Source organism: Gadus morhua, chromosome 19 (assembly GCF_902167405.1).
Source record: "Gadus morhua chromosome 19, gadMor3.0, whole genome shotgun sequence".
Taxonomy (NCBI): Eukaryota; Metazoa; Chordata; class Actinopteri; order Gadiformes; family Gadidae; genus Gadus; species Gadus morhua.
In genome coordinates this window covers 12,604,629-12,627,675 of record NC_044066.1, presented here as the reverse complement: position 1 = coordinate 12,627,675, position 23,047 = coordinate 12,604,629, and the positions used below count along the sequence as shown (strand labels likewise).

Here is a 23,047-nt window from a genome sequence, read left to right as displayed (position 1 = left end):
TGTGAGCAGTGATAAGCTAGGGGTCTGTGTTTCCAGCCAAAGTGCAGCAGCTCATTAGTGAGGCCACGGCCTCCTCTGGTTCTCTGGCCCACCCTGCCGCCTGGGCGGCTAGTGAGCGTATAGCTGCTCTGCTAATGCCTACTGAGCCCCGCTAAACCACGACACCAGCCCCGCTAAACCACCGACACCAGCCCCGCTAAACCACCAACACCAGCCCCGCTAAACCACCGACACCAGCCCCGCTAAACCACTGACACCAGCCCCGCTAAACCACCGACACCAGCCCAACTAAACCACCGACACCAGCCAGAACACCAGTCCTGCTAAACCACCGACACCAGCCCCGCTAAACCACCGACACCAGCCCCGCTAAACCACCGACACCAGCCCCGCTAAACCAGCGACACCAGCCCCGCTAAACCACCGACACCAGCCCCGCTAAACCACCGACACCAGCCCCGCTAAACCACCGACACCAGCCCCGCTAAACCACCGACACCAGCCCCACTAAACCACCGACAAGAGCCCCGCTTAACCACCGACACCAGCCCCGCTAAACCACGACACCAGCCCCGCTAAACCACGACACCAACCCCCATTAAAGCAGCGACACCAGCCCCGCTAAACTACCGACACCAGCCCCGCTAAACCACCGACACCAGCCCCGCTAAACCACGACACCAGCCCAGCTAAACCACTGACACCAGCCCCGCTAAACCACTGACACCAGCCCCGCTAAACCACCGACACCAGCCCCGCTAAACCACCGACACCAGCCCCGCTAAACCACCGACACCAGCCCCGCTAAACCACCGACACCAGCCCCGCTAAACCACTGACACCAGCCCCGCTAAACCACTGACACCAGCACCGCTAAACCACCGACACCAGCCCTGTTAAACCAGCGACACCAGCCCCGCTAAACCACCGACAAGAGCCCTGCTTAACCACCGACACCAGCCCCGCTAAACCAGCGACACCAGCCCCGCTAAACCACCGACACAAGCCCTGTACGCTACGCTATGAGGCCAAGAGTTGGCAGATAAACGTCCTCCTCCGTCACCCACCTGATAAAGGATCAGGTCTTGGTCTAGGACCAGGTCTTGTAATAGGACCAGGTCTTGGACTAGGACCAGGTCTTGGTCTAGGACCAGGTCTTGGTCTACGATCAGTTCTTGGCCTAGGACCGGGTCTTGGTCTAGGATCAGGGCCGACTCTTGGCCCTCCTTCATTCTCCACCCCTCCAGGAGTCTCTCTCTTTTCTTCGCCCTTGTCTTTCCGACCATGACCAGGATACTTCAGTCAGAAGATTAGAGTGTGTCATGCTGGACAAGTCTGATCTCAACAGTATGTCACTGCCTGCCGGTTTAGTGTCGCGGACGTCGGCCTCGCTTCTCCTAACAAACCCCACATGGTTCAGTCGGGGAAAACCTCCAAACCCACCCCGAAAAGAATCATTCTTTCCCCTCATATTCATAGAATCAAGATGCCTGGCAGTAGCGAGCGAGAGCGAGAGACAGAGAGACAGAGAGACAGAGAGACAGAGCGAGAGAGAGAGCATGGAAGCGTAAAATGAGTTAATTCCTTATAAAAGCATTTGCATTTTTATGAGTCATGCTGCTGCCTGTTATTGCCAGTGTTACATTATGATATATCATTATCAAATATTATAACTCATACTTCATCTGACAAATATGCCCACAGTTAAAGAGCATTCCAAAGCAATGTCAAAGCAACACACACACTTTAGGAATGTGTGTGTGTGTGTGTGTGTGTGTGTGTGTGTGTGTGTGTGTGTGTGTGTGTGTGTGTGTGTGTGTGTGTGTGTGTGTGTGTGTGTGTGTGTGTGTGTTTGTGGGTGCGCGTGTGTGGGTGCGTGTGTGAATTTGTACTTTGAGAAGTTGAAAAGTTCATCTTCAGTAAATAATTCAGTCAGTAAACAAACTTTGGTTACACCTTCCACATGCATTTTCTCGCCAGACGAAGACGTACTTATCCAAACGTTTTTGGAAAGCAATTTTCCATTCATGCAGAGTTGAGCCTCTGTGATTCAGTTGTGTTCCTGTAATTGTCTCTACCTGGTAATTAGAGGGGGGGGCATGTCACAGCAAGTACAGCATTTAAGAGTGGGCCTCGTATCCTCTCTCCTTCTGCTTCTCTGTCCCTCTGTCCCTCTCTCTCTCTCCCTCTCTGTCCCTGTCTCTCCTTCTCCCTCTCTCCTTTACCTCGCTTGCTTTTCAATTATGCTTCGTGGGTTGTAATTGTTATTTTTCAGCTGTCGCACACTGACAACACAGAGCAAGAGGGTGGGGAGGTGACAAGAGGCAGAGGAAGGTAGAGAGAAAATAAAAGAGGCAAATAGAGGGAGAGAGAAAGAGGGAGAAAAGGGAGACAGAGAGAAACAGCAAATGGAGCAAGGAGAGAGAGAGGAAGAACAAATAGCGGCAAAATGACAAAACAAAAGATATCCTGTTGAATTATTCCATACCTGAAGTAAACTTTTCTGCTATTACGGGTGTGAGGGCCATGATCTCAGGCAGCTAAGCATTTAGCAGTTTAGAGATAGAGTAGGAGAAAAGGGTTAGTCATTAGCAGCTTAGAGATAGAGTAGTACCAAAGGGTTAGTCATTGGAGACAGAGTAGGGCCAAAGGGTAAGTCATTGGAGATAGAGTAGGGCCAAAGGGTTAGTCATTAGCAGCTCTAGTTGTCCACTACGTCTAATAAGTCTACTACTGTGCCGCTGGATGATTACAAGATTTCTTGCTCTTCCTGTAGTCAATTAGCTTATAATCACAGTTAAACTCACATCCTGACAGACTGGAGAAACAACGCAGCTACAGAGGAAGTAAAGAAAGTCCTGCGTCTTCAAATGTACTTCGTACTTACTATCCCCATTTAGTCAGTAGCAGACTCTCTCAACTTTAAAAGAATCAGATGCACTCTTCCTACGCAGTTCACACTCTTACATAGAGACATGTACTGTAGAGTGTGTTCACTTACAGAGACATGGAAAGTGTGTTCTCTTACAGAGATTTGTCAGCCTCACACCAGTTCTCTGACTCATTGATTTCCAGCAGGGGCTCCAACCGGCAACCCCAGGACTGTAAGCTCCGCTCTTACCGCTAAGCCAAATGCTGATAGCCGTTCAGGGGTGGCGGTCAGAGCGTCCCGAAGGCTTTGGGAGTGAGCTTCACCCTTGGAGGACACATGTCACACAGGTGTACTGTATGATTGGTCTGAAGGCGGCTGCTGGCGCTATGCTATCAGACAGCAATGCTAATGTCTATCAAGTATGCACCGACGCACTGTGGATGAGGATTAGTGTCCCTGCCAAGTATGTACTTGTTTCGCAGGTTGCCCAGGCAATGGTAGCGCTTGAGTGCAGAGCATGTGTTAAAACAAGTTCAAAAAGATAATTGCTGCGGCTCTGAAATGCTAATAGGTGATGGAGTGGTTAGCATAGTACCAATTCGTTAATGTCGTCTGAGAACACTGTCTACACTGTTACTTCCTGTCTGGAGCTGGGACACTCCCCTTCTGAGGAGGCTTTAAGTGTAGGATGAATATGTATCTTCTACCTGAAGAGGTCACAATTAGCCAAAATACTAACATAGGACACATCCTTTAGCTGCGAGGGGTTTTGATGCTTTGTCTGGTAACCCACTATGGCTGTCACTTCAGCTAATTACCCTCAATTAAGACAACTACCCTCAATGAACCAGGCGCCCTGTGAAGAATTGCTAATTAGCTAATTTGGGGATGTAAAAAGTCCCGGTCGTGAGGGCAAATAACACCAGCACTGCTTTATCCTGTCTCCTTGTACGGATGGGGCAGAGGTAGACAGCACAGCAGCACTTGAACCCCCTCGTTCCGCACCCCATCATCAATAAGGATAATATGCTCTGGCACGGAGTGCTGGATCAACCCCATTAGTATTCCTTACCCATCCTAGGGAGGCAGCCATTAACCGCTTTCACTATTAAAGCGTCTTGTTTGGTCACCGTAAAAGGCTTACCTACACTCTCAAAAAGGGACATAGATGAGTTATTTTTCTACGGTTGCGAATTGAGGAAAATGAAACAAACAGAAAATTACAAAAAACAAGAAGTTACAACAGTGTGGTATCCGTTCCTGCAATTGCTGAGTACCAGTTGTACCAGTTGTACCAGTTGTACCAGTTGAAGCCTGTGTCCGCCCCCAAAAGGACATCTGCACACCTTGCCGGTAAACATTGCAGCTAAAGTTGCATTTACACCCGACGCGTATCAAATAAGCGATATGAAAAGAAAAACCCAGAAGAAATATTTGCTTGAAAACAATTTACATCAGCCGCGAGGCAGCGATGGGGCCGATTCCTATAATGATCGCACCAGGGAAAAGGAAAGATGGATTGCTCAACCTATAAAGCCTAGTGAAGACCAGCTTATAATGTGTCCTTTCACCAAAATATGTATCTCGAGGATTCAATCATACTGGACTTTACTTTCTATTTCTAATGTAAAATAGCGTAGCGGATGAGGGGTTAGGATTGAGCCGTAACCTGCACACCTACATGTCATCAACATCAAAAGAAACCCATATTCCCTAAGTCCAAGTAATCATCTGTTTCTAGCGCCGACATAGACTTCCAGCTCCAACCCCTGGGGTCTAATGAAGTGATGAATAACAACCACCTTACTAACACTTACCCTAACCACTGGGGTCTAATGAAGTGACGAGTAACATTCATCCAACTAAACCTAACCCCTGGGGTCTAATGAAGTGACGAGTAACATTCATCCAACTAAACCTAACCCCTGGGGTCTAATGAAGTGATGAGTAACAACCATCTAACTAACCCTAACCCCTGGGGTCCAACAAAGTGAAGAGTAACACCTGCAGAAGAGATTCTATTCAATTCTTTCAATTTTTCCCAAACCTGGTAACAAACAAAGAAACAATAATATAAAGGATGTGCACAGGCCACATGTAAAATTACATCATACAATTAAATTAATTGGAGAAAAAAGGGAAAGGTTGAGGAGAAAAAATACAATAGAATCTCTAAGAATGCTCGTGTAAATGTATACATCCGTAGTGTTGTGAAAGGATTGCATAATAAGAGAAAAAGAAAAAGAAAAGTAAACGGTGGTGATTCCTCATTCCTTCCAGAATGTATAATCGGTCAGCCCTAGCCGTGCCTGTCCTGCTCGTCTTGTGCATATGACGGGAAACGTCGGCATTCTGCTGTAGTTATAATTGGGGTCAGGTCAGGAGTTCTTCCAGGAGGAGTTGTGTGCAATTGGATATGAAGGCATGTGGACCAAATAAACTTTAATAGGCTTTTATTGAGACTAAGATTGGTTTTAAACCGGCTATTATTGGGATTCAGATTGGTTTTATAAAAGCTTTTGTTGAGACTCAGATTGGTTTTATAAAGGCTTTTATTGAGACTTAGCTTAGCTTAAAGAGACCAAAGGATAAAAGACCTTTCCACCCCTTTCAAACCAACCAAATCTAAATGTACTGGATATCGAATATGTATGACATATAGAATGATAGCTTATCTTCTATCATTGAATTACCTCCAAAAAAGTGGAAAAACCCTTGGAATACAACAACAACATGCATTTACAAGCTTGAAAACAAATAAATACATACACATATTCCTCACATACATATATGCACACACAAACCTGAAAGATTTACATCTTAATGTTGCTCAGTATGTAATGCATAAAATAACAATGTGTTGCATTGCAACAACCCACCAAACACGCAGGCCATTGCACAGCCCAATGCTGAAGGGCTATAGCACAGAGCAGCACTACGGCTAACCCTAGCCCAGAGCAGTATTTAGCGCTAATGCTACAGCTAACCCTAGCACAGAGTAGCACTAAGCGCTAATGCTATGGCTAACCCTAGCCCAGAGCAGTATTTAGCGCTAATGCTACAGCTAACCCTAGCACAGAGTAGCACTGAGCGCTAATGCTATGGCTAACCCTAGCCCAGAGAAGTACTAAGTGCCAATGCTGCGTCTAACCCTAGCTTGGACTATCAAGGAGGTCATCATCTCCTCTCTCTTAATGGAGGAGCTTGGACCATCAAGGAGGTCATCATCTCCTCTTTCTCTTAATGGAGGAGCATGGACCATCAAGGAGGTCATCATCCCCTCTCTTTTAATGGAGGAGCTTGGACCATCAAGGAGGTCATCATCTCCTCTCTCTTAATGGAGGAGCTTGGACCATCAAGGAGGTCATCATCTCCTCTTTCTCTTAATGGAGGAGCTTGGACCATCAAGGAGGTCATCATCTCCTCTTTCTCTTAATGGAGGAGCTTGGACCATCAAGGAGGTCATCATCTCCTCTTTCTCTTGATGGAGGAGCTTGGACCATCAAGGAGGTCATCATCTCCTCTCTCTTAATGGAGGAGCTTGGACCATCAAGGTGGTCATCATCTCCTCTCTCTTAATCGAGGTGCCTGGGACTATTGAGTGGTGCTCACAATTATTCATCCTATTTTCTTCCTTGTCTCCAAGTTCATGAGTGTACCTTCAAGGCAAGGTATGATGGTTAGGTCCTTAATGGGTTGGTGGGGACTAGACAGTGAATCCAGAGAGGGAGTTAAATGAGAAGTTAGGGGTTTGACAGTGAATATGGGTGTAGCATCTTACTAAAGTATTCTACCAAGTGTACTGAAGAGCTTGGGGACTGAGCTCTCTCTCTCTCTCTCTCTCTCTCTCTCTCTCTCTCTCTCTCTCTCTCTCTCTCTCTCTCTCTCTCTCTCTCTCTCTCTCTCTCTCTCTCTCTCTCTCTCTCTCTCTCTCTCTCTCTCTCTCTCTCTCTCTCTCTCTCTCTCTCTCTCTCTCTCTCTCGTTAATGTGAGTACACTACCAGCTACTGTCACACCATCTTCTGCTCCCGTCCTCACTTCTGTCCTACGGAGGTCAGGAGTGAGTTCTGATTGGACGGTGTGGTGCACTTGGTGAGTCCTAATTGGTCCCCGTTGCAGGTAGCTTGAGCTTTGACCCAACATGATTTGAGACTAGTCAGCATGCAATCGATGTGATGAACGATCCTGTGGTAGCGGTGAGGCTGGTGTCGGAACGCACAACCTTCTGGCTGGGAGTAAAGCAAGCTCAACCAATGGGTGGCCCAGAAATCAGCCCACATTGAGCAATAATAAATGAACCCAAACCTCCTCCTCTACTGCACGTGGATCACAATCGTATTTGGGGTTTGAAGTGGCATCGTTCAAACGATCCAACAGCGTCCACGGTGGAAAGAACCAAACCAATAGGAGGAGGCAGCGAGGAGCTAATCAGCGGAAACATTGGGAGCGATGGCTCTGTCATGGCGGAGAGGGAGGGAACCCCAAAATAGACAGATGGCCGAGAGGGAGCCGGGAGCAGGTGAGCACATTCATTCGTTCATTCACCGGCGTTGGAGCCAGTATCGCACCGGTTGTCAATATACAGTATTATCTGGAACGTGGGAGGAGGGTGTGGGGGAGAGACGTTTGATTTGAGGGTCACACACACACACACACACACACACACACACACACACACACACACACACACACACACACACACACACACACACACACACACACACACACACACACACACACACACACACACACCACTAGGTGTCACTAGAACATCCCCATTGTTTTCATGGGGACTCAGGTAGCAAACATAACTATTCAAACTGAAATAAATCAAGTTTAGTCACGAATATAAAATGTCTAAATCATCGTGCTCCGAGTGAACTTCTCGGCCTCCTCCCTCATCAAACCAACATCTTCATATATTTACTCGCATTTGACGGAACGTGGTATCAGACTCGCTGTGGGGAGCGATACAGTAAGAGTGCAAAATTCGTAGAATCCGAATCACAGATGAATTCCTAAAGAGCGCCTCTCAGCGGGGTAGATGCGCGCGCTTCTGGACGCGCGCATCTGGACACGCTGTCCATGGTGCTGAACACCCGGAACGTCGATAGAATGGAATCTTATCGGGTTCTTCTAGAACTGTTTTTCCCATTCTGGCGATGAGTCGAGTTCCTTATTCACAGCTCTCTCTCTCTCTCTCTCTCTCTCTCTCTCTCTCTCTCTCTCTCTCTCTCTCTCTCTCTCTCTCTCTCTCTCTCTCTCTCTCTCTCTCTCTCTCTCTCTCTCTCTCTCTCTCACAAACGCACGCCCACTTACACGAACGCACGCCGTCTCCCCAACACTCAAATACACACACACACACACGTTACACTTTCCTCTCTCTCCTCCCTCCTCCGTGGTGGGAGGGAGGGAGGGAGGAGGGAGGGAGGGACGGAGCTCCTCTCTCCCGCCTGCTGGAGGAGACGTCCTCAGACGTGCTGCTGGCTGCTCGCGCCACCGGACGCCGACGACAACGACGAGGGAACCGAACGCAGCGGTGCGCGGAGGACAGCTGAGCTCAGGTAAGAGACTGGAACCTGCAACCTCCCGTCATGTCCAAGCTACCCTGCTGTGTGTGTGTGTGTGTGTGTGTGTGTGTGTGTGTGTGTGTGTGTGTGTGTGTGTGTGTGTGTGTGTGTGTGTGTGTGTGTGTGTGTGTGTGTGTGTGTGTGTGTGTGTGTGTGTGTGTTAATGGAGCTATATGGCGTAAGAAATGGGTTTAAGTTCGGATCAGCTGAAACAGTTTTAAATCACAGAAAAGCCAAAGAACGATCGTCTGGGTTCTGGCATTTCTAGAAAAGTACACTGAAACGTTTTTAATTACTCTGAAATCAGAGTAACGGCAGTCCCGTCTCTCAGGTAACTTTGTTGGATTTAGAATCCCTCAACCCCCCCTCTTCCTCCCCTCATCCTCAACCTCCCCTCGTCCTCTCCTCGATGTTCCTTCACCTCCTTTCCACCTATTTCCCTAATTGCTGATTGGTTCTTCGTCGTTCCTTTGCTGCTGGGTTGCGTTCATCCTCTCATGTTCATACGGATGGAGACCCGTAGGGTTTCATAAATGCCTTTATTCTGAAAAATATATAGAACAGGAAACTATGCACCAAAACCGGTTCGGATAAAATCCCTGCCGCCTTTAAAACAGACGGAAGATTTCTGGTACTGAAATAGTTTTTGGCCCAGAGCGATGTTATTCCCCATTCAAGTGCAACCATTCTCAAGGCGGCATTACTAATACGCATATCACATCAATTACGTGTTGAAATTGAGCGAGTTGAACTGAAACTATCAACGATTCACTCTCACGTCTTAACCGGCTCTGAAATGGCTCGGGTCTGAAATGGTTAGGGCAAGGGTTAGGGTCTGAAATGGTTAGGGTCGAAATGGTTAGGTTTCGGGTTCGGGTCTGAAATGGTTCGGGTTCGGTTCGGTTCTGAAATGGTTAGGGTTAGGGGCTTCAATGGTTAGGGTTAGGGTTTGAAATTTGTTAGGGTCTGAGATGTTTTGTCACGGCGCGCCACAGCCAAGAGGCGTGCGTAAAAGCGCGCGAGAGGAGCTGCAATGTAGGGCAGCCATTTAGCGACGCACGAGCTCCGACACGGTGATTTAGTATCGTACTTTGAAGATGAAATGATGAAATACGGAATGGAAGAATCCACCTGTTTACCATGAGGGCACGGGACCCGTGTGCCAGATACGTGTCATGTGCATTCCATTCAGTGTTTTTAACGTATCCGAAATAAAAACACGCTGTGTAATATACCAACCTGTTTAATACTGAAATAACTGAAAATCAATATATTCATATCTGTGCTGATCTAAGTAGGGTACGTCATGTAGGTGGAAGAGCATCATTTAACTAACGGAGCTGAGTAGCCCTAGCCAGGGTCTGACCCTCTGGTCTCTGTAGAGTCTGCTCTGTGGTTTGGTTTGAAGGGACAGTCGACCTCACCCTGTCATCCAAGGTTCATGTCCATTGGCTGGTCCGATCATGTTTGGCTCCAAAATAAGCAACACATTTCATTCTTGGTCCTTTGAGTGCATTGTTCTGAGCGTGTTTTGTTTACTTGGACTGAAAGGAACCCAGACCAACGGATCTCACCTCAGGCCCTCTTCACCAGAGGCACGATGGGATTAATATATATATATATATGCACGCACACTATAATATATTATTTACACTATAATATTAACAAATTCTAATATATATATACGATAATCTTCATATCAACACTATAATAATTATCTACCCACCAAGATAAATACACTATAGTAAATATATTTACACTATAGTATATATATATATATATATATATATATATATATATATACACACTATAGTATATATATATATACACACCATGGTATAAATAGGGGGGAGGGCATTGATTTGAGGCGTATTACTCCCCTCCTCAGCCCGCGGTCACGCTCGTAAACACACTGATTACAGCCTTTATAAGCTTGTATAGGTGAGAGGGGGCTGGGTTACAGCTGTGTGTGTGTGTGTGTGTGTGTGTGTGTGTGTGTGTGTGTGTGTGTGTGTGTGTGTGTGTGTGTGTGTGTGTGTGTGTGTGTGTGTGTGTGTGTGTGTGTGTGTGTGTGCGTCTTCACGTGGCTAATCCTACAGAACTGTTCCCACACTTAACCCCCACACCGTCGCCGCGTGGGGGCTAGGGTCAGGGGGTTCACTAGGGTTAGGGTCAGGGGGTTCACTAGGGTTAGGGGGTTCACTAGGGTCAGGGGGTTCACTAGGGTTAGGGGGTTCACTAGGGTTAGGGGGTTCACTAGGGTTAGAGTTAGGGGGTTCACTAGGGTTAGAGTTAGGGGGTTCACTAGGGTTAGGGGGTTCACTAGGGTTAGGGATAGGGGGTTCACTAGGGTTAGGGTTAGGGGGTTCACTAGGGTTAGGGTTAGGGGGTTCACTAGCTCAGTGGGACCACAGGGGGGATTCAGACATGGAGTCAAACAGCCTAGCAGATGGACTACAGAATACCCCCCCCCCCCCCTCATAAAACCCATTATAAGCTTCCCCTTTAACACAACCTCAAACATCTCTCTGTTGTTAGCAAACACAGAGCCACCCGTCCAAGTGACCTCCCCCATACCTGGGCTTAATACCACGTTTCAAACAGAACTGTGTACTCAACAGAGCAGCGGATCAGCCCTGCAGCCCCCCCCCCCCCCCCCCCCCCCCCCCCCCACCACCTCCCCTCGTAGCCCCGGCTAGCTCAGACATTAGCGTCACACTCTCAGACCCTCACTCAGTCAACAGGGAAATGCCTTGCAGCCGTAGCTGCTCATCTCATGCTAGGAAATAGCAGGAGAAGACAGGAGAACTGGTCTGATTCAGAACGGAGGAGGAGACGGAGGGGAAGGTTGGATGGAAGGGTGGCCTAGGGGGGCGGGGGGGGGGGGGTTTGCCTCCCTCAGATCACCATCTACCGAGGAGAGGGAAGGAGAGTCACATGAAACAAACGGGTGTAATTGCATTTGTAACAAAGAGCTGCGGAATCGATGGAGTAAGCAGCGACCTGAATGGGACTGTTTCTTCCGATTATGTCAGCGTATTTCATTGACATGCAAATGTTGCATCGCGCTCGTCGACGTCGAGAATCTGCCTCCCCTAACCACACAACTCCTCTATAGAGATGATCATATTTAACAGACTGAGCATGGAATTATTCCCATCACGTCTGTAGTATAAAGCTGGGAAAACACATGCCTAACCCTTGAGGACAGTTTTGTAACCTTCTGTGGTATTCATGACACATCGCAAACGTTCATCAATTAACTGCAGCCTTTCCATATCTGGGCATTGTCAACATGTTTCCACTTGACCGCATGATTGTGAAGCGTGGCTGGCGAGGATTTGGTTGTGTGTTTCAGCTCGATGAACAGACTGATGATAAACGCTCTCTTAGCATGACTGCGTGTCATCCATTAGCTGATGTGCAAGAGCAAAGCGGAATAATAGGTGCTTGCAGTATGGAGAATTTAGCATGCTGCTGTTGTATTGTTGTACTAATGGACATGGTACCGTCTGCTGAAAACATGCAAGATAAAGGTCTACATGTCTGGAGCCATACTGGGGCCGTTTCCTGGGAAGATCAATACAGGTTGAAGATTTGTCCCTCTCAAAAGACTCTATTGCCAATATGAAGAGAGACATGATACAGCAGTACACACACATGACCTATCAATCATAGACCGGTCGCTCTGCAGCCAACAGATGGAAATGTGCAACAAAAGACAAGGAAAGAATATTTCCAATTGAAAAGATGATGAATATTTAACGGTGAAGACTTCTGTGACTTAACATTTTACAGCGCTTTTCAATTAAGTACAGTCATGTTGTCTTTTGTTTTTCAGGTCAGCTAGCTTTAGAAGAGAAAGAGCGATAATACTGGAATGAAACATGTGGAACAATGAAAGACCTTGACAAAAGGGCCAAGTGAAAAACCTTCTCCTAGACTCATCAGAATTAAAACCATATTTTCAGTAGCACAAGCATTTCATACAATGCCAGCATAGCAGTTATTAAAAGTGAAATCAAAAAGAGGGAAATAAATTAAAAAGATGAATCATTTGGAGAGGCTCCGGCACAGAAAATGTCTTTCAGCGGGCGTCTAATCTCCACGATCTCCGAGAGGAAGCTAGTGATCGTGACCAGAGTCACCGCCTCCACAAGAGCCTCCGCTGTTTTCGAAAGTCCTGACATTCAACCAGCATTAACGCAGACGACCGCTCGCCGTTTACCTGCGTCTACGCCGAGGCAGCTCGCCTACCTGTAGCTCGCCATTACCTCACCCTACACTGAGGTAGCTCGCCATTACCTCACCCTACACTGAGGTAGCTCGCCATTACCTCACCCTACACTGAGGTAGCTCGCCATTACCTCACCCTACACTGAGGCAGCTCGCCGTTTACCTCGCGCTACACCGGCTTGCGGCCCGCCGTTTGCCTGCTGCAGCTCGCCTGCTGAACTTTGGGCTCCCTGCTCCCTCATTAACACAGGCTCCGAGAGAATGTAGGGGTCCGACTCCCGCCCTCTTACACCTCTACCTCTACAGCCCGGGGGAGTCCAGGGAGGCGATCATCGTGCAACCGTAGGGCCCGATTCCTTCCTGGTGGAAGCTGTATCACACGCGTGTATCAGAGCTGTAACACAAGTGTGTGTCGGAGCTGTATCACACGCGTGTATTGGAGCGGTAACACGCGCGTGTGTGTGAGCTGTAACACACACATTTGTCGAAGCTGCCCTTTCGTTGCCCGTGATCAAACCAGTTTGTGTGTTTATGGACACGACACATAAAGCCTCTCTCTCTCACTCTCTCACTCGCTCCGTCTTTCTTTATTCCCCGCCGTGTGGGTGTTTATGAGCCGGACGTCACATTCATCCTCCCCTGGCCTGCGGAGAAAGGCGGGATGTAGTCACAGAGTAATGAAAACCGACGCCACACATTCCCGGTGCCGTTTTGGCTTTCTCTGGGACTAATGACACAAATGTTAAAAACCAGACGCACGCCCGGATGAGTAAATGGCAAGTTGAAGAAGAGATAGTTAAACTAATTATTGAATTCAAAACCCCCGTGCCGTTCCTCAGCGTCTCCGCTCGGTCGAGTTCTGCAGACGTCGATAAGACGCTGATCCGATGTCGTTTGTCATTGCTGAGCGTTTTTAAAGGGCTTTAAACCCAGCACTGGTGATGGCTATCCTCAGAGGCAGACGGTTCACTCTCCTGTCCATAACAATACGTCTAGACACTGATGATCTGCTGTCTAAAGAGGGCGCTCTATTTTGGGTTTGTTTGTTTCTATGTTTATTTGTGATCAACAGGCCTTTCCCAGTTATTATTTTCTGTTATTCTTATGCAGACGTGTTTATTCTGTGTTCAGTGTTCATCGCCCCCCGCTGAAAACCTTCCATTTAACTAATGGTCGCCGTTATAATTGAGGACGCGAAAAAGAGCCGGACATAATTGAGATAATGGAGCCGATTGTGTCCCTCTGGATGACGAGGCCGTACTGAAACCGTTCTCCTGTCGATGTTGTTCTGATCCCCGTTGCCCTGATTGGACCTGATGAGGAACATGAGCTGAAGCCAGTACCTCTTTAGGGATCCTTCCTTTAACAATTTTCTGTTGTTCATTACTTTTGCCATAATGCTTTGATTGTAAGATCTTTGTTATTCTCGTTAATTCGACTTTGAACCATATCTCGCCGTTGAGGACAGAATACAGGAGTATGATTTGGAGCCTTGATCTGCTATGGAAGCCTTGGATACACACTTATTTCTCTTCTTTCATCACGCTACCTCGTGTTGAAAGCAACTCTGAACTTTAACTCGGCCTTCATTTGCATTGTATAAACAACAGAATCAGGGGATAAAGTAACACATAAATCCGGATTTTATCCTTCGCACGGCGACACAAGCTAACTGAAAGAACGAAAATTGTTCTAAACCCTGTGAATGAAGTCTGGGTCTCTGACGTCTGTAACCCGCTGAGCCGAGGATGAGACGTCAAGATTACTTACCCCCCCCCCCCCCCCCCGACCACGACCGAGACGGTTGGTGGTAGGTGGTGTATGGGAGGAGGTGGTGTATGGAGGAAGTGGTTCATGGGATGTGGTGTTGGGAGGATGGGTGGAGGAGGTGGTGGATTGGTGGGGGTGGTGGATGGGCAGAGGTGGTGGAGAAGGTGGTTGAGGAGGTGTTGTAAGGAGGAGGGGGATGGAGGTAGAAGTGTTTGGAGGAGGTGGTGGAGGAGGAGCTGGTGTATGGGAGGAGGTGGTGGAGGAAGTGGGGTATCGGAGGAGTTGGTGGAGGATATGGTGTTGGGAGGAGGTGGTGGATGGAGCAGGGGGTGGAGGAGGTGGTGGATGGGAAGAGGTGGTGGTGAATGGGGTGGTGGAGGAGGAGAAACGGAGGAACACACGACTGAGCTCCTGAGCCAGAGAACAAGTTCTTCCAGTGAAGCGTGGCTGGGCTCATCCCTGGGTCGTGGCCCCTCCCCTCCGGGAGCTAGGCGCTAACGCTAATCCTGTGTTATTGTTATTGGGCTGCAAGGTTCTCCATCTATGAGCACATACTCGGGTACGAGCGACACTCTCTTTTCTGGTGTTTTTAGGACTCACAGAATCTTCAGAAACCCAGGGCCTTTGTCCCATTACGTTGTTTCTCATAGCGCCACAGCTCATTTACTACCGCTGTCAGAGACAGAATAAACATCGGACAAAGACCAGATGGCGGCCGTAAAGATGGTGGTCTACAGCTAACTCCAGGACCGCAGAAGAAGACAGGAAACAAGGTCAGGGATCTCTCCACCAGCATAAACACTGACTGCAGGGAGTGACACACAGAGAGAGACAGGGAGTGGGACAGAGAGAGTGGGACAGAGAGAGAGAGAGAGAGAGAGAGAGAGAGAGAGAGAGAGAGAGAGAGAGAGAGAGAGAGAGACCACCAGCCCCACCAGCAACACTGCCCCCCCCCCCCCCCCCCCCCCCCCCCCAACACACACACACTGCCCCAGCACCGGGGGCCGTGGTGGCACATTGAGGCCAGTGTTGAGCGTTGCGCTGTGGGCCAGGGGCCCTGAGGCGCTATTCTGGCTATCTGACATTCTGGGGGAGGGGTTCCCTGAAGGTCGTGTTCCAGGTGAATGATCTGACATTTGGAGGGAAATGCCAGAGAAGAAGAAGAAGAAGAATGGGCATTTTGAGGTTGTGTGTCTCTGTGTGTGTGTGTGTGTGTGTGTGTGTGTGTGTGTGTGTGTGTGTGTGTGTGTGTGTGTGTGTGTGTGTGTGTGTGTGTGTGTGTGTGTGTGTGTGTGTGTGTGTGTGTGTGTCATTTAGGATAGAATAGCTCCATTCAATGTAATAGACTCAAATTTATCGTAATATTAAGTTTATTATTCAACTCGTAAAAAAATACGGCGTCGCCATAGAAACCTATCGTCATGGAAGGGCGGTCCTTCTGATTGACTGGAACGCCGCCTAACATTCTAGGGTTAAGGTGAGTGAATCGGTGTGATGTCATCACTCCGTGGAGCCCCTTAGTAAGCTGCTGAGAAGTGGGCTGAGGAGTGGGCTGAGGTCTCAGTGCAGCCGCCTCTAGTCCGTTTCTCCAATTGGAGTGTCAATCACAAACCAAACACTCTCACACGTCATTAGCCTCTGACCTGGTCCATCCACACCTGAACCAATCAACAGCCTCTCCTGGCGGCGGTGGAGGGCGTTGGGAAGGCGGAGGCGTTTTTGGAAGGGACCGGTTGTTTTGGTGCCTTTCGGTAAAGAACAGAAGCCATCTGTTGTTGGATGATGAAATGGCAATTCTTTGGATGAACTTTGAGGATTATGGAGCTATTCTTTAAAATAAACTCGCTGTGAAATTCACACCTCCAGGCGAATGGTAGCTACATTTCATTTTGAAACCTTAATGCAAACGTCGGGCTTCCAATCACCTCCTGTTCAGCTGTGTATGAAAAACCCGAAACCACAGAGTAATAGGTATTCTGGGAGGGGCGGTAAATACAGCCGGCCGAATGGCATCAAGCCCATCTAAATCTCTGGTCCCTTGAGGTGCTCTGAAATGCGTTTCCACCTGTTCTGCTCCTGGTAATAACATTCCTCGGACCATGCAGACCAATAATGAGACGCACTATAGTGGGGAGGGGGGAGCCATATGAGAAAGAATGTCAAAATGGTGACGAGAGCCACTGTTAATTCAGGTGAAGCGGAGAGAAAGAAGATGAAGGAGAACAAAAATGTGTCTTTGGATTCCAGGCGAGCTGGGGGACGTGTGGTCCTGCATTCAAATGTCTCCCGGCGGGAGAACCGGAATGAGACGAACAGGAGTGTGAAACACGGGGAGGAAGTGAGCCACAAGCTGAGGCCCGCGTCCAGAGCTTTAAAGTGAAAAAAATAAACCGAATGACTGACAGCTCAGAGAAGACGAGGAGGTGGAGGAGAAACGAGGAGCAGCAAAGCAATTTAAAAAACTGCTCCCAGTCAGAGATCTCCAGTCAGAGTGCTGTGGCACGTTGGTTGTTTACCATAGCCCCCAACCCCCCCCCCCCCCCGCCCCCTCGGCGTGGTGACAGCCCCTCCTTCACGCCCTCTTGGAATCTCTACCCACCCAAGAATAATCATCACTCCCCGCGTCTGCTTATCTGGTCGTATTCTGGGAAAATCAGTCGCAAGAGGGTACTACTAGAACATCCCGGGGGGGGGGGGGAGAGATTTATAGTCTCTCTCTCTCTCTCTCTCTCTCTCTCTCTCTCTCTCTCTCTCTCTCTCTCTCTCTCTCTCTCTCTCTCTCTCTCTCTCTCTCTCTCTCTCTCTCTCTCTCTCTCTCTCTCTCTCTCTCAGTAATGTTCTCCCTTATGGCGCTCACAGCCAAATTAAGGCTCACCCCACAGGGCCTTTGGTTGGGGCCCATAGGGCACTGGCTGTGGGCCCCAAAGGGCCTTGGGTCAGGGCTACACCACTGAGCTCAGACCCCAATTAGGGGGTCCAGGTCGAGGGGAGAAATGACCAAAGAGCCCCATTCTGCATGTTTAGCTTGTAACTTGTGTGGTTGTGTTGAGCAAGGGAGTTTGTTGTTTGTGTGCAGATAAGCCGCGCCTCGCCAAGGCATTTAAAGGTTCAGAATGATCCTGTTGTACCGAAGGCTTTGGATTGCTTCACATGCATCACTGCTGCTGGTGAGGTCTACTCGCATACGGGAACTGTTAGGAAATGAATGGATTCCCGGAGCAGCAACATACGGCCATGTAAGGCTGTGTACAGCTGCGTTGTGGCCGAGACCTTCCTGTGTGGGGCAATACTTAAGTGTGTTAATAAACCCACTTAAGCCTAACAGAAGGGGGTATTAATAAACACAATTGGTCGAATGAATTCTTCCCTCTTGCACCGACCTGGCCGCCTGTCTCACTGGCTGCACCGTCGGTCTCGCGGGCTGCGCCGTCGGCGGAATGTCTGCCCGCGCCTCGGAGCAGAACAGCAGAACGCCTCCTGCCCTTTGACCCCTCCAGCTCCACACCAGAGGGGGGGGGGGGTCGGCTACACTCCATGAACACTCCTGTCCCCGCTGCATTTCTATCTACATCGGAGGCAGCAACCAGAGGCAGCCCATCTGCTGCCTACTGAGCAGCGTTCTGACTCCCTCCATCGTCTCCTCCAGAGTCGGTCCTCTGTCTAGTGACTGGCCTCCAGGGACCACAGACAGGGCTGCTATCGCTCTGTCACGCGTGCAGGGGACGGGCGTTAAGGTCTGACCCCGTCGGGTTTTAGCCAGGCTAATGGGTTAAAACTAACCTTGGGTTTGGATTGTAATTGTAATAATGAAATAACGTGAAAGTGATCACAATGTGACTTTCATCGACTGTGGACTTTGAGGATTGAACCCAGAAACCTTTTCCTGGGTGTCAAACACCCGTGGCACAACCGCATCCTCGTCCTGAATCGCAGAATGACACAAACACGATCCAACGTGTTGATAGCGAGGCTGCTTCGAATCTGTTTGGACATTCATATTTTAAAAAGAGTGCTTTTAACCTTTTAAGCCAAAGTGCTAAACATCACACTTCAGATGACAAGAACGAGATGACTCATCTCTACTCCTCAACAACACGTTCCTGAAGGAATCCTACGACTAAAACACAATCATGATAATACCAAATATAGACTTCGAAACACATTCCTCATCGTTTGACACGTGAGGCAGCTAATCCGCTTTGGGAACTACGTCCAAAACGCGGGACCTCCGTCCACCCCCGCGTCACGCGGCACAAGGAGGGGACCCCGAGTGAGGGGGTGTCACCCAGCCGTTCGTCTTCATCAGGTTGTGGGGCTAACCCTAACCCACCCCCCCCCCACACCCCCGCCCATCATCTGACCCTAACCAGCCATCCCTGTTCCCCCCTTAACCCACAACCCTAACCCTAGCTAAAGACAGTGCTGCCCCGATGGGTAAACATGCAGAATGCATCATCCCAACACACAGAACCACTCTGGAAATAAGTTAGTATCAGAATACCAAACCTAGCCTCCACAGTGAAGAAGTATTTCTGGACAACTCAGAGACGGATGCGTGAGTCCCTATCGTCCTACGGTCGGCCAAACTAAACTATTTTAGGTATAGTTTTAGGTAAAAGAGCAGACGGACAGAAAACCTTTTGAACCGTCTAGTTGTCCAGTTGTGTCCTGAGTAGAGCTGTCAGTTAAACGCGTTATTAACGGCATTAACGCAAACCAAATTTAACGGCGTTAAAATGTTTATTGCGGGATTAACGCAATTATTTTATTAAAAAATTATTATTATTTTTTTTTTCTTTGGCTCAAAACAAAGAAGCAGTAGCCTGACTGCTATGTTCAAATGACATTGGTTCAAAGCAGTCGTTTAATTGCACTATAGGCTCTTTTTTTGTATCGTCCTGTTTTGATCAGTATATGCCAATGTTGTTATCAATAAAAAATAATTTGCACAAGGCAAGCCGATGCAATTCACCATGTTGATAAGAGAAATAAAATGAGAAGAATTATGGGACAAAAAAATCAAGGGATATTTAGCATAGAAAAATAATTTGCGATTAATCGCGATTAATCGTGAGTTAACTATGACATTAATGCGATTAATCACGATTAAATATTTTAATCGCTTGACAGCTCTAGTCCTGAGAGGATCTGTATCGATGAACACTGTTCATAGAGAAACGTTTAGCACCACGTTCATGGTTCTTCCCCTTCACCAGTTATTTGGCGGATTCAGACCCCAACACTCCATGGTGTCAACCATCGCAGCATGAGAAGCTTCAGAGCGGCCCGCTTAGTTATGACGTCCGTGGCCCTCGGAGGCAGATCCATTGTTTTGAAATGAAGGCCCATTTATAAAAGACGCTCACCTCCTTCTCCCCGCGGATGATTTGTGAGCGCTATTATCCCCCGTAACCGCTCAGGGGAAACGGACGTGTGTGTTTGTTAGAGTGTGTGTGTGTGTGTGTGTGTGTGTGTGTGTGTGTGTGTGTGTGTGTGTGTGTGTGTGTGTGTGTGTGTGTGTGTGTTTTGAGATTCCAGGGGTGACAAACCAGAATGTTCCCTCTTCTCCATAAAAGGTTTTTGTGTTTACGATTCCCAAACCTTCACCTCAAACACAGCAGAGGTGACAGAGTTAAAACAGAGGGAGATGGAGGGAGTGGAAGATAGACGAAGAGCAAGATAGAGGAAGAGGAAGATAGAGTAAGAGGAAAATAAGAGGGAGAGGACAGACAGAGAGAGGAAGAGGAAGACCGAGGTAGAGGAAGATAGAGAAAGAGGAGAGCCAGAGAGAGCAAGATAGAGGGAGAGGACAGACAGAGGAAGATTTAGGAAGAGGAGAGCCAGAGAGAGAAAGATAGAGGAAGAGGAAGATAGAGGGAGAGGAGAGCCATACAGAGGGAGAGAGAGGAAGAGGAGAGCCATAGACGAGGAGATGGAGAGATGGGAGGAGGGTTGGGAAGGAAGAGAGGTAGTTGGAAGGGACAGTTGCGATACAAAGAGGTAGAGGGAAATTACCGATAACCCAGAAAAATCAGCGTGCAGGTGCCTTTTATCATGAAAGCACCTTCATCGTCTCCTGCTCGCCAGGGGAGGGAGAGAGAGACAGGTAGAGCTGACAGCAGATCTTTTCATTTCCAAGCCTGACTAATTCATTACGGACTGTTCCGGAGAGCCAGAACAAGCTGTTGTCAGAACCCGAGTCGGGGAGGAACAGGGAAGGAAAAGATTCTGCTGACTTCTTCCAGGGAAGCCATTTTCAAAGTTAATAGATAGGGCAAAAATATGAATATGATGCACTTTGTTTGAATAGCCCTCCATGGCTGCCACGAACAATACAGATCGAGATCCATCATCATATCGTTTGAATCCCTCCCAACCATATCTTCATCTGCTGTGTGGGGAGAATGTTTCTCATCAACACGCGTTCCGCACTCGGGCCTACTCTGTCCGTTTCCTCCGGTTTGCCGAGCAAATCTTTTCAGCATTTCTTTTGGCGAGGGCAGAACGGGTTACGGGGAGCGCCCGACCTCACCGCTCCACCACACAATTCACCGTCGAGGAGAGAGCAGCTGAGGCTATCAGCACAGTGCAGCATGCAGGGGCCGCTCTTGTGCACCTGCATGGAGGGATTCCAACTCTCGGGGCAAAAAGGGATGCGTGACGGCGCAGGAGCCTCTGCTGGGCCGAGATAAAAGTGAAAGTGGAAGTAGAATAATCAATCGGAAAAGGAGGCAAGGGGAAAATAATCGATGATGCAGAGTTGTCCGATAGCGATCCCCGATATATTATGAAAATGAAAGAGGTTTATTTTAAAAGGAGACACCTATTTTTAACGGTCAACCATTTCCTGTGATTTTGATGAGTGGAAAGGGTACTTCCTCACAGTTTTTAATTAGCCATCCCTAATTAACTAATAGTCTTGTAAGGAGCACTAGACCAAATGTGATAACATTTGGTGCGTGCACCACGGTGTACACACAATAGTGGTGTACGCACCGTAGTGGGTGTGGGTGTGCACCACTAAGGGCTCATGTACTACTCATGAAATGAGAAGCCTAGTGCTTGAGGAATCCAAGGAGAAGGAACTTATATTGCTGTAACTTATATCATTACAAGTGCTGGATCTGAAAGAGAACTGAAGGTACAACTCAAAAACTGTACAAAGTGAACTCGCACAACATGGCTTCTTCCAGCCTCCTCTTAGTCCCGGTTGGTCTGTTGGAACCCCTCTCTGGTACAGCTACATCATGTTCGGAAGGCACACCTTGTTTCATATAGTGGTGTTAGGTGTTGGGCTTAAATAGTAAAGTACAGGTGCCGTCCACCAAATCCCAGCGCTGTCATTGAATGAAGTCTAGAAAAGGAGCAGAATCCAATTTACAAAGTTATCAACTGAGCTCGTGAAAGACTTTTTCCTCCGAGGAGGCGCCTGGTTTTACCGCCTGTTTTTCCTCACGCTTAACAGAACCATCGACCCGCTGGCCCAAAGATTAAACGCTGAGTTTCAGCCGCAAAGAAGTCGATCAGTAGCCTGAACCAGCGGCCAGAGACCAAAGCAACTGTAGACGTTGGGTCAGGCTCTTGGGGGGCGACCTGCCTTGTGTGCGCGCGGCCGTAGTCAGGGTGGATCCATTCACAGACCTGCCCTCTGTAAAGAGCAAAGGACGGGAGTTGATTTATGGAACACAAGGTCACGTTTCAATGCCTTGGATCTTTGAAAAGACTCAGCAGACGGGGATGTGGTGAAAAAATGTAAAGAGTTATTGATTTTGATGGGAAATGCTTGTTCAACAAACATTCGGGAAATATATAATATCGATAAAAAGGTAGAGGGTTTCTGAAACCTTCCTCCATGGCTTCATCCAATCAGATCTCTTGAGCTAGGTGAGCGAATGTCAGTGTGTTACGTAAAATGGAATGTGTGCGAGAGGGCGGTCAGGAATAGGGTCCGTTATGGAATCGATAAACATCTAATCAAAGAGCCGGGGTAATGGCATCCAGCTCAAGGAACAATGCAGACATCGGGGTTCAAACCCGTAACCGTTCCCCTTTACTGCTGGCTGACTGTATATTAATAGTACTTGGAACAGTTTTAACTATTGAAGTTTCAGGTCCCATTTTGTAAAAACGAGAGAGCGCTGCTGTGGGGAGCAGAATAGATAAAGACGCATGAAAGTAGAGCGAGACGGCGAACACAAAGACCATTCAATAGGTGAACTACTTCCAGAGCCTTTCAGAGAGGCCTCCACACTAACAGCATACAGTAAGCACTCTGCCAGGGACACAAGGCTCGCTCTGGCATGAACGAGTTGATCTCATTCTGTAAGACGGACACGACACGCTGTGGGCGGGTTCCAAACGTGTCTTGGTCAGGTAACATGGGGACACAGGTCAGTCGGGAAATAAAATAGATTAAAAATAATCATATTTTTAACTCTTTAAAAGTGTCATTGACATTTAATGTATTCACTCATAACGTATGAATGAAATGTGGATGTTAATTTAAACCGCTAATTAGATAACTTTATAGCGCGGCTGAATATATATATTTTAAAATATAAATAAATATATATATTGGCATCAATTGTATTTATAATTA

The 23,047-nt window shown here is 48.1% G+C and overlaps 1 protein-coding gene across 1 annotated transcript in view; it reads left to right on the top strand.

The window, feature by feature from the left end:
- The first annotated feature begins 8,298 nt into the window (after positions 1 to 8,298).
- Positions 8,299 to 23,047, top strand: part of chrm2a (cholinergic receptor, muscarinic 2a) — a 51,820-nt gene continuing 37,071 nt past the window's right edge. The window contains exon 1 of the mRNA XM_030342130.1: positions 8,299 to 8,436. The gene's annotated coding sequence lies outside the window, so the exon portion shown is untranslated. The remainder of the gene's footprint in view (positions 8,437 to 23,047) is intronic.